Source organism: Dama dama, chromosome 30 (assembly GCF_033118175.1).
Source record: "Dama dama isolate Ldn47 chromosome 30, ASM3311817v1, whole genome shotgun sequence".
NCBI classification, from domain to species: Eukaryota; Metazoa; Chordata; class Mammalia; order Artiodactyla; family Cervidae; genus Dama; species Dama dama.
Genome location: NC_083710.1, coordinates 27,557,780 through 27,570,879, shown reverse-complemented (window position 1 = coordinate 27,570,879; position 13,100 = coordinate 27,557,780). Strand labels below are relative to the sequence as shown.

The following is a 13,100-nucleotide window of genomic DNA, read 5'->3' as shown; positions in this document are numbered from 1 at the left end:
GTTCAAATAGCTTTGGGAAAGTGATTAGACTTAGATATTTAACTTTACTTCCAGCTATCTTGGAAGAAATGTATCCAGATACCACTTTTCTACCTTTCCTCTTTTTCCTAAACTGAATTCCCAGTGACTGTAATATTCATATGAAAAAGGAAAGTGTTAGTTGGTCAATCATGTCTGACTCTTTGCGACCTCATGGACTGTAGTCCTCCAGTCTCCTCTGTCCATGGAATTCTCCAGGCAAGAATACTGGAGTGGGTAACCGTGTTCTTCTCCAGGGAATCTTCCTGACCTAGGGATCAAACCCAGGTCTCTTGCATTGCAGGCAGATTCTTTACCATCTGAGCCACCAGGAAAGCCCAATACTCATGTACTTAGTAACAAGAATCATAATAACAACAATACACATATATCTTCTAACATACAAACAACAATAATATCTCATTTGTAGTTTGAACTTCAGATAACTAAATTTCAACTCACTGATATCACATGACAACCTGATGAGATGGGAGCTACTATTATTTTTACTTTTAATGATAAGAATCTGGGTGAAAGTAATGCTGTGCATAATGTTCTTGGAGCATTGTACTGTCTGTCTTTTTGACCTTCCTTCACACCTGACATGCCTGACGTGCCAGCTCCAGATCACCCACCCCCACATAGTGTGCTGAAGAAATTCACAACCTACAATTTGGACTAAGGCACCTGTACTGTAACATGCTCTGCCAGGTACCAGCTGCCCTTATTCTAAAATGGGAAAAATCAGCACTATCAGGTCTTTGTGAGAACTGAATGAGATAATATATGTTAACCATTTAGATTAGTGCCTGCCACATAGCAAAGTCTCAATAAATTATCAGTTCAACTATTATTATTCAATGATTCTTGCTTCTCAGTCATCAAAAATATTTAGGCTATGAAAAAACTTTGCCAGTTGACCCGTTAGAAATGACTGCTATGTAATTACAGCCTACTTTGAGCTCATCTTCTGAGTACTCTTTAAGCTATTTGCCAACACAGTCTGTCAAATGTTATTCATTCTGAAGCCTGTGCTAGACCCACTCAGAGTTCGCCACAAAAGTGCAAAGTCATACAGCATGAATTTCTTCATCCACAACACAGAAATTAATTGAGTTTACAAGAAGGCAGTGCAGTGGAGATGGTAAAACTCAGCTTTTGGAGTCAGATTCCCCAGTTCTAACTCCAGCTCTGCTGCTCCTTGTACCTCGCTTTTCTCATCTTTAAAGTGAAGATGCTCATAATTTCTACTTAAAAGATTTGTTTTGAGGCTTGAATACGTTAGTATACGGAAAGTGTTTTCAACATTGCCTGACATATAGTACGCAGTATATGTTTTTTTAATTGAAGTATAGTTGATTTACAATATTGTATTAGCTTTAGTTTTATAACAAGTTTTGCTAGCATGAATTAATCAAAGCTGTTAGATATCAACAATGAACTTATTAGCTACAGCTCAGGATTCAAAGAAAAAGGTATAATCTGTATATAATATCTTCTCTCAAAGAATTTAGGGATTTCAGGGAGTTAAGAGATGATAACACAGCTAGAAGGCCAGGTGGTAAGTAAAATAGAAGAAGATATATGCATATATGTGGAATTAAAAAAAAAAAAAAACTGGTATAGACAAGCTTATTTTCAAAGCAGAAACAGAGACACAGATGTAGAGAACAAACTATGGATACCAAATGGGGTAAGACGGGGTAGAATGAATTGGGAGATTGGAATTGACATGCACCTGTTATTGATACTGTGTGTGTGTGTGTGTGTGTGCATGCTCAGTTGCTCAGTCATGTCTGACTCTTTGTGACCCTATAGACTGTAGCCCACCAGGCTCCTCTGTCCAAGGAATTTTCCAGGCAAGAATACAGGAGTGACTTGCCATTTCCTTCTCCAGGGGATCCTCCCGACCCATGGAGCAAACCCACATCTCTTGCATCTCCTACATTGGCAGGCAGATTCTTTACCACTGGTACGATTTGGAAAGCCCAGTACTATGTATAAAATAGATGATTAATGAGAACCTACCGTATAGCAAAGGGAACTCGACTCAATGATCTGTGTGACCCAAATGGGAAGGAAGTCCAAGAAGAGGGGATACATGTATACGTATAGCTGATGCACTTTGCTGTTCAGTAGAAATTAACACAACATTGTAAAGCAACTCCTGCAATGATAGGTGGGTTCTTTACCTCTAGGACCACCTGGAAAGCCAAAGCAACTATGCTCCAAAAACTTTTTTTTCCAATTTAAAAAAAAATCTTTAAAAAAATGTACAAAATATTGCAAACCTCTAGTGTACCACAATGCTAGAGTAGTTAGGATAGAAATAAATATTATTTCCACTTTATGGGAGCAAAGAATCCAAACTTAGAAAGATGAAATGATCATGCAGCTACTGAGCGTTAGAGGAGACTCTTGAACCTAAACTTCTAACTTGGGACCCACTACATCATTCTGTTTTTATTTTCCCTCCATTATTCCTTTTCTCACTTGCACATTTTTCTGACAAGCCAGGAAAGAAAAAAGGAAGAGAATCTTCTTATCTAACCACAGAGTAACCAAGCTATTTATATTTGCAGCCATACTTTGCAGTAACAATTCATACTCCTGTGTAAAGTTCAGCTCCTCAATTTAGGAAGTTGACCCCATTTTCTCTCAAATACTCAAGTATTTCAATCCTGAATTTCTTCCCTTTCTCCCCTGCATTAATGTTTTCTCATTATTAAAATATTCCTGCTGTCATCTGGGCTTCCCTGATAGCTCAGTGAGTAAAGAATCTTCCTGCAATGCAGGAAATATGGGAGATGCAGGTTCGATCTCTGGATTGGAAAGACTCCCTGGAAGAGAAAATGGCAACCCACTCCAGTATTTTTGCGTGGGAAATTCCATGGACAGAGGAGCCTGGTGGGCTACAGTCCTTGGGATTGCAAAGAGTCAGACATGATTTAGTATGTACGCCCACAGTCATACTAATGTGCTGTAAATCCCATCTCCTCCAGCTTCTGTTCTATTTTTCTGCCTCATTTTATAGCCAAATTTCTGGGAGTAATTTATACTCACTGCCCCTACTTCCCCGCCTCTCCTTCTCTCTTAAGCCCATTACAATTATACCACTTTCCCATGGCTTCAATGAAAGTGCATTTTAAGGTCATTTATGAGCTCTCGATGGTCAAATCTGACAGTTATTTCCCAGTTTTTATCTCATGCATCAGAGTTGGAGAAATAGATTAATAAGTGAAAAGTCAAAAGCCCTGGAGGTCCCCAGAAAAATCTGTTGATCATAGAAGCCTCAGTTATGAAACTTTATGACCAAGAAGCACCCTTGGAGTTTTACTGCATCTCCAAAGGCGAATTTAGAAAGGTACCCCTGAGATGTGAGACTGGGATTAAGTCATAACTATAAGTGTGGCATAGTTCTGGAAGGTCAGAATTTGTAAACTGAGTGAGTTTCAAGGGTGTAGGGAAGACGATGGCCTTATCTTTGGAACAGAAGTGACAAGCAGAATTTGTCACTGGTCTTATCTTGGAAAACATGAATCTCGAAGAGCTGCTGTTCCAACTTCTGAACTTAGTTTTGTTGCATGTTATACTTTGGCACAGGTCATCTATTTTGAGAATCATGCTTCCCTGATGGCTATGTGGTAAAGAATCTGCCTGCCAAAGCAGGAGATGCAGGTTTGATCCCTGGGTTGGAAAGAAACCCTGGAGGAAAAAATGACAACCCACTCCAGTATTCTTGCCTGGGAAATTCCATGGACAGAGGAGCCTGGCAGGCTACAGTCCATGGGGTTGAAAAGAGTCGGATATGACTTAGTAACTAAACCGCCAGCAACAGCCATACTTTGGTACAATTTATCGGTTTTTAGAATCATACTATAGTTTGTTTTGCAAGAAAAAGTTTTTATCCCATCTCAAAAGGATTCTTACTTCTTTCATATGGAAAGAAACTGGAAAATTTGGTCTGGATGCTCAATTACTTAGACAACCCCTTGAGAAGATTTTGGTTCTCATCCTGACACTTGAACTCGCTTTTAAGCATGCCAATCTATATATTTCAACTTCTAAGAATCAATGTTTTTAGATATATTTTCAAGCATATGTCCTTATTTCTTTGTACAGTGCCTCTTCAATGATATAAATAGCATCCTATCTGAAGTAGAAACATTGCCATGGCCTGCATTAATAGTTGAGGCTCTAATGGTTACAGGTGTTCTCTCACCTAAGTCTTCTGGAACATTCCTAAAAACTTAGAAGTAACAAAAAGGGACCAAGAATGGAGCCAAACTTAGTTGTTCTATGGTTTGTATGATTTTACCCCATAGTAAAGACTTAGGCCAAGAAATACAGAATTCTTTCAATTATCTTATTTTCTATTTCATAGAAGTATAGAAGCTAAAAATTAAAAATGATGGATGCTCCCATTATATTCCTCCATGGGGTCACTAAGAGTCAGACACGACTGAGTGACTTCACTTTCACTTTTCACTTTTCACTTTCATGCATTGGAGAAGGAAATGGCAACCCACTCCAGTGTTCTTGCCTGGAGAATCCCAGGGACGGGGGAGCCTGGTGGGCTTCCGTCCATGGGGTTGCACAGAGTCGGACACGACTGAAGTGACTTAGCAGCAGCAGCAGCAGACAGTAAAGAATCTGTCTGCAATGCAGGAGACTGGGGTTCAATTTCTAGGTCAGCAATATCCCCTGGAGAAGGGAATGGCTACCTACTCTAGTATTCTTGCCTGGAAAATCCCATGGGCAAAGGAGCCTGGCAGGCTATGGGCCATGGGGTCACAAAGAGTTGGACACAACTGAGCGAGTAACACATGCCAGCAGTGAGTTGGCCTCACTGATTAGCTGCCAGCAGAGAAAGACAGAGGAAGGAAAACAATCTAAAAGACTAATAAAACTAATTACCACTAATAAAATACATTTGATTTTCCAATATGCATGACATATTTTAAGACCCTTTATTAGACCAAGTGTATGTGTGCTTAGTCATTCAGTTGTGTCCAACTCTTTGCAATCCCACGGACTTCCCTGGTAGTACAGATGGTAAAAAATCTGCCTGCAATGCAGGAGACCAGGGTTCGATCCCTGAGTTGAGAAGACCCCCTGGATAAGGGAATGGTAATTTACTCCAGTATTCTTGCCTGGAGACTTCCATGGACAGAGGGTCCTGGCAAGCTACTGTCTATGGGATTGCTAAGAGTCAGACAGAGTGTGGGACTAACATACATAAGACCACATATACTTTAATATTTTCTGAATGATTCAGTCAGTATTACTATCAACTATTTTAATTATGATATTTTAATGCCCCAAAACCCGCAAAATCTGGCCTAAATTGTTTTATCCCAAATAAGTAGTTTTCAAAGGTCTCACTGTTTTGTGAGATAGTATAATAACAAACAAAAGTCATAAAGATATAGAATGCATCATAGACAAATTTTAATAACAATGAATATAATTCTACAGCAGACAGTATAAGGTCTTAAAGAATTATACATTGACTATCTGGAGAATTTCCTTGGGCTTAAGACTTTATCTGCCAATAGTGTCGGAGAGCTCACTGTCTGCTCTATCTGAGCATTTGAATGCATAATGCAGGAAAAAAAAAAAACAAACAAACCAAGAATGTTGAACTGGGTTATCAGCATGTATTGTGATCTATCTCAGACAAGAGCCAAGAGGGCTGTTATCATCTTCCAGTCATTAGAACATCATTATGGAATTTCTACAAATAGATAGCTATTATTTTGATGCAATTCTAATTGTAGCAGTGGCCATAACAAGCTATGTAGGCTAAGAATACTGTCAACAAAAGTGTTGATCAGATGATTATTGCAACCACTGTATTTGAGATTTCTTAGAGTTGTTTTGCAGCTTAACCAACGTGTGCCTGGCATGTTCTTTCTGTGCCAGTGGCAAGTTGTATTCACTGAAGAAAAGTAAACATGAGAAGAGAAACTACATGTCTTGGTGCTTTAACTTTTGTAATAGTTGTGCTTTGTTTAAAGTGTACAGATATATGCAAGTGCTTCTTGATATCCTACCCCTCTGTACCTGATAGGAAATATTGTTACTTTGGTGTTTTGTTTGTTTATTATTTTTCTGGCCACACCATTGTGGCATGTGGGATCTAGTTCCCCGATGGGAGATCAAACCTGTGACCCCTGCATTGGGAGCATGGAGTCTTAACCACTGGACCACCAGGGAAGTCCCAAAATACTGCTACCTTAAGTTAAAGAAGATGCTCTACTTTCCTTTCCAACAATTCATAAACATGCCCCTAAAGCAGCTGCCTGATCATCTTTACTCATGTTATTTCCAAACTTATTTATTATTAATACAAATTTTACAAACACAATATTGAACTTACACTTTTCTGGGGTAACCTTTTCTTCTTCTCTACAATCCAGATTTTAATTGCATATTACTTTGATTCTTCCCATGGTTGTAATTTATCAGGCAGTCATTACCTGTAATTATAGAAAAAATGTTTTTATCCTCTGACATGGTGGAATATTTCCAAGAGTTGACCTGATCCTCTTTAATAGTATTCCTTCTGAAGTACCAACTTGGACAAAATGGCACTGAGTCAAAATGCTGAAAATCCTTGTGTTGTAAACTTGATTGGAATAGAAATGAACTTGCAATCCAAAAGTAAATTAAGCACTTTAAGAGAAATGTTAATGAAATGAAAGAAATAGTTTAGTCTTATGCTGTATATTAAAGCAAGGATTTATTTAAGAAACTCTGACGGCAGGAAAATTTATTACATCTGTGAAAATATACTTCTGTTTATGTGCAATTATAAAATGAGTTATTCTGAAGTCAGTTTGTTTGTTTGTTTGTTTTCTGAACAAAGTTGACAGTCATTTTCTGCAGAATCAGTTAGACAAAGCTATAGTATACCTGACTCAGCATTTACGATGACAAGATAAATGACCCACCTTCAGGTCTGCTCGTTAGATTCAAAGAATGTCTTATATTAAGGCAAAATCTTACTGGGAAGCCCGACTAGAGCCTGGACCTCGATTTTATCTAAGTATTTCAATGTACATCACAAATATTAAATGCATTTTCTTCGAATTCTCATGAGCAATGGATTAAGAAAGCTCTGCATAAGCCAAAAAGTAAACCCTGGGAAGGATGCCAAAAACCTAGAAGAAATCGAGGGGTAAAAATGGAAATCAAAGAGCAGACCTAAAAGAATGTAGTGTACAGTGTCTTGACTTGTTTCATCTTCACAGAAACTTGTGTCAGCTTCATCTGGAGACACAGTCCAGGCCCAATGCCTTGTGCTTGACACTTGGCTTTAGAGTTGGTAAATAAAACTGTCTTCCAACTTCCCTCAGTTCGCCGGACTTTAAATATCTCAACCATCCCACTATAAAAAGTCACAAAAACAATCGTAAGGATAAAGAACACCTCAGACAAAGGCATCTTGAACGCCTCCCCTGCTCTCCATCCCCATGGCTATCTGAGCATCAGTCAGTCTTTTTTAATCCAACGTCTAAACAGCTATCTGTGTTGCAAACAAACTCTTGCAATGTTGACGCCAACGTACTATAACGTCCTAAAGTGGTTTTGGATGTTTCCCCAAATAAAAACTTTTGTAAAACACACTTTATGCAACTCCTTAAAATACAATTTCATACAGAACCCCATTATATAAAGCAGACAAAAGCAGATATTCCTTGGTAGAATCTCTGGTGTCAGCCTTTGAACACCTTGAAGAAACTGTTGGACTTCCTAAACAGAGTAAAAATCGTCAGAACTACAATGGAGGTGATGTGGTGTAATGGTTAGGCAGATGGACCTGGGAGCTAGGTGCTCTGGTTGGGAGTCTGAGTTCTGCCATGTCCTAACTGTGTGAGGCCACTTCACTTCTCCTATGTCTTGGTTTCCTCATTTGTAATTTGGAGTTATGAGAATTAAGTGAGTTAACCTGTGTAATTTGAACTGTGGTCCTGGAGAAGATTCTTGAGAGTACCTTGGACTGAGGGGAGATTGAACCAGTCAATCCTAAAGGAAATGAATTCTGAATATTCATTGGAAGGACTGATGCTGAAGCTGAAGCTCCAGTACCTTGGCCACTTGATGTGAAGAGCAGACTCAATGGAAAAGACCCGTTGAGTTGACTCAATGGAAAAGACTCATGCTGGGAAAGATTGAGGGCAGGAGGAGAAAGGGACGATAGAGGATAAGATGGTTGGATGGCATCATCGACTCAGTGGACGTGAGTTTGAACAAACACTGGGACACAGTGAAGGACGAAGAAGCCTGGCATGCTGCAGTCCATGGGGTCACAAAGAGTCAGACATGACTTAGTGAATGAACAACAACATTTGTAAAGTTATTTAGAGTAGTCATATACCAGTGTTTGTCAAAAAAAAGAAAAGTCTTCCTTAATTTATTCATTTTAATGTTCTTTGAAATGAAGAGTAAGGACATGTCCTAACATAGGACAAGGTTTTATTGCTAGGATATTATATTGGGTTGGCCAAAAAGTTTGTTAGGCTTTTTCCAAAAGATGTTACAGAAAAACCTGAACACATTTTTGGCTAACCCAATACTTCCTAATAGGACTGTTATTCTGAAAAATACTATCCATTGGTTGATCTTATCCTGGAGAAATCAGCCACCACTGTGATTCCAGGTCTGGACGTGCATGTTTTATGTGTATTCCTGCGTCATCTTTTCCCATGTGGAATATGCCATGCTTACATTCATTTATGAATATTAATGAGAATTTTTTAAAAACTATGAAATAGCTATTTCTAATTTAGAATCACTTTCTCAATCTGCTCTTCTCTGCCTTTCTCTACCTATTAGCTTCATTAACCCTAATATAGACTAATATAGGGTTAATACTATCTCTCAAAAATATTCTAGGACATTTTTAATGGCCTCTAGCAATCATTGTGCAATTTTCCCTCAGTCTGAAGTAGAGATAAGTCAACCAACAATCCTTTCCCAACCAAGCTGTGTTTTCTACTTGTGTATATGGAGTTTGAATAAAGTCATCATAAATCAGATAGAATCAAAATTTAAGAAGTAATCATAGTACTGGTTTGCCTTAAGTTATTTTTATATTTTGTTCTGTTTTGTGATAACTCGTAAACCATTTATCTAGACCTTCCTAGGTGATGCAGTGGTAAAGGAATCCAGATGCCAGTGGAGGAGACTCAAGAGACGTGGATTCAATCCCTCGGTCAGGAAGATCTCCTGGAGGAAGAAATGGCAACCCACTCCAGTAGACTTGCCTGGAAAATTCCATGGACAGAGGGAACCTGGTGTGCTACAGCCCATGGGATCACAAAGAGTCGAACAGGATTGAACACAATTGATTGAAATGTTGAAACAGTCAGGTGTGACATGGGAGATGAAGGATGATGATACCCATTACAATGAAATGTCTGCTTGTCATTAATTGTCTGCTGCACTCTGGACATTTCTCTTATTCCTAGCTGGCAACTTGGCTGTTTAGGGTCTGTCATTCTCTGGCTTCCACTGTAGAGTTTTGATTTTGACAAATATACAGCTGATGGTAGGGTGTAAAGTTTCTGACATGGGAGAGAAGAATAGGGCATTTAATAGCATTTATTTCTGGGGGTAATTATAAGAATTTGCATTGAATTGGAGAAAATGACTGCAAAACAGGGAAAGCACACTGTACTACAGAGAGCAAAAAGCACATTCTGTCCTTACACGTTCATCACCCACTGAGTTCAGACAGAACATGGCTTTTTTCTCCAGAGCCACCTGCATGATTAGGGCTCTAAAGGACGGTGGCACAGTGAAATAAAGAGCTGATTGGGAAAATTGCTAGTTGGTAGAATGCACGTTTGGAGTTTTACTGCAGATAGTGGGCTTACATAATGCTGTCATTACCTGTGAATACATCTGATGGGTCTTGTTAGAAAAGGTCATTTAATTACTGAATCTTCTCGAGAAAAAAAAAACTGGCTGAAAGAATAAGTTGGGCACATTGCTAAATAATGCCAATAACTACTCAAAACTGCAGGCTTTCAGGGCCTTTAATATGACATTCTTGGCTCAAAGCAAACATTTCTCCTTTCATTCTGCATTTTGCATGTGGGAAACAGGCAAACAAATAGGAAAACAAGCAAAAGACCACAAGGAGAAACTAGTTCTTAAAATTCTTATGTATGAGATAATGGTTATTTTTCTGATGCCAAAAATGATCTATTCATTGTATAGTACTTGGAAAAAAGGAAAGTATTAATAAAGAAATGAAAATAACCATTAATCTACTGCTAGTATTTTAAGCAGATTATTTTTTTCTGTGGGTGTATGTGTGTGCGTGTGTGCTGGGGGTATATGAGAGTTAATATTTCTGTACCCTTTCATTTTAATTAAACTATACCACATAACTTTCCTATATCATACACATATATGCTATATATATTATATTAATTTATACTACATTTATGGACACACTATGACTTATTTATTTAAATTTTTTTCAACTATGGCATTTACATAGAAAAACTTTGAAAGTACTATGATGAATATCAATGCACAAATATCTTGTACATAAGTTATTTCTCCAAGAAAAATTCCCAGAAGTGTCAATGTACTATCAAACTGAATAAGCATTTGTCAGTTTCTCAAAAACTTGAAGACTCTTTCCATGCAGATTGATCAATTTATACTAACATCAACAATGTGTGCCACAAATTCCACCATGTCAGCCAACTGTTATTGTTAAATACATATGTATCCATATTTATGGCAAATATATATTTGCCAATTTAAATGAACAAGACCCCAATATGATCCTGTTTTAATCGGCATTTGATTTATAACCTCATTTTTATCTCTCGAGTTTAGGTAACTTGAAGAACGGAACCATTAGAGACAGCCTAGCCCAGAATTCCCTGGAGTGTTTCCTGGTACACAGAAGATGTTCGGCAACCACTACTGACCGTGACATTAGGCTGCTAGACCAGAGGCCGACTTAACACACAGTGGTGACGCTGCCTGACTTTGAAGATGACAGAGCTAACCTGCAGATGCTTCCATTCACACAAGAACTACATTCTGAGAACTCATAAAGTGGTTGTATGCTTCTTAATCAAGTCACATTTCAAGTATATCAAAGTAATGGCCAAAGTAAATGAACTTAGAATTGAATCTTTGAAAAATGTATCAGGGAAGTTCAGACATAAACAGTGTTATAAATAAGTCATCTAATGTTGGGTTACAAAAATATTTTGACCAACCCTTTGAGGATGGCATTTTTCTTAGTTTCATTGTAAAATGAGGAAAGTGAGGCTTATGATAAGGAACTGAAAGATGATAAGCAAACTTATCATCGACAAGTAAGAACTTGCCCATATCACACAGCTACTGGGTACTGGCTAATGTGTTTTGCTGTTACACATATGAGTATATATACATATGTATGTATATACCCATACACATATGTTCATATATGTATCTATGCACACGAATGTCATTTGTATATACACAATACCTGTACATACACACATATGTTAATTAATATGTGCACAAACATGTGTATACATTTGTGTTAAGTGTTTAATAAGTTCAAATGTGTATGTGTGTTAGTGTTTCATGTTTCTGTTTGTATAGATCTCATGAAGATGAGTATTTCAGAGCTTCAGAAATGCTCCGGCGTTCACTAACAACTGACTGTGACAAAGAAGATTCTGTTTCTTGAGTCTGTTCAGTTTTAAGCATTCCATGACCCAGCTTCAAGATGAACTTTCTCGCCCTTCATTAATCGCAGTATAAATACTGTGCAGATCAGAGAAAAAGTGTCCCGGTGTCTCCTTGCACGGTGAAAGAGTATGCCAGGCGGCTATCTATGTGGAGCGTCTGCTCAGTTCAGTCCCTGTCAGCAAATCCAGACAATTCTATTTGCATAATGAACTCTCTGGGCTGTCTTTAAAGCCTCTGCCAGCAAAGATTAGAGAATAATCGCTTGAGGATTATTGCTGCATCTCATTCAATGAGCTCTCAGATGCTGTCCACTCTGGGCTGAATCACTGACCCCTAATTTGAGGTCTAAATGAGTGTTCGTTGTTTTCTAAGAGATTTTAAAATGCGGTGAACTTTGATTATCTCATTGACACCTGGAGAACGGGTGGCAGGAGGTCAAGGCTAAATGGGTTAAAAAAAAAAAAAAAAAGAAAAAGAGGGGGATATTTCCACATTAACTTATGGGCAAAACAGGCAAGAAATTGAAATGGAATTGAAATGGAATCTTCAATAAACATTTACTGAATACCCTATAGAGACAAAATTGGTCAGATCATTTTAGAAAGAAAAAATTTCCAGAGAGAGACTGAAAATTTCCCCTTTCACTGCTGTTAGAATTCCTTTCACCATGTAAACTCATAATCTCAAAGGTCATTTGAGTAAAGTACTGAGTTAAGTACCTTTTGAGTGAGTACTCATTTGAGTACTAAGACATATTTAAGACATGATTAAGACATGACTCGATGGACATGAGTCTGTGCAAGCTTCCAGAGTTGGTGATAGACAGGGAAGCCTGGCATGCTGCAGTCCATGGGGTTGCAAAGGGTTGGACATGACTGAGCATCTGAACTGAACTGAACTGAACTGACATGCTTAAAGGTAAATAAAAGTCATTGCTTAAAAGTTATTTCAAATAATGATGAAAGTTATGTGTAGATATATAAATACAAACATAGATAGCTATTAAATGAAAAGTCAAAACTTTTCTTCACGAGAGAAAGTCATGAAGACTTGACTGTTTTTTTAATACTCCTAATTGTAAACTCAGTAACTCTAAATCATGTATGTTGTTGCTATTGTTCCGTCGCTAGATCATGTCCAACTCTTTGTGACTTCATGGACTGTAGCACACCAGGCTGCTCTGTCCTCCACTATCTCCCAGAGTTTGCTCAAATTCATATCCATTGAGTTAATGGTGCTATCTAACCATCTAATCCTCTGCCAGCCCTTTCTTCTTTTGCCTTCAGTCTTTCCCAGCATCAGGGTCTTTTCCGATGAGTCAGCTCTTCACATCAGGTACCAAGGTATTGAAGATTCACCTTCAG

The 13,100-nt window shown here is 38.1% G+C and overlaps 1 long non-coding RNA gene across 1 annotated transcript in view; it reads left to right on the top strand.

Moving 5' to 3' along the window:
* The window catches only part of LOC133049233 (uncharacterized), a 45,389-nt gene extending 33,984 nt beyond the window's left edge, over positions 1–11,405 (top strand). The window contains exons 2-3 of the long non-coding RNA XR_009691246.1: positions 9,161–9,395; positions 10,882–11,405. This is a non-coding gene — a long non-coding RNA (uncharacterized LOC133049233). The remainder of the gene's footprint in view (positions 1–9,160; positions 9,396–10,881) is intronic.
* Positions 11,406–13,100: the final 1,695 nt, after the last annotated feature.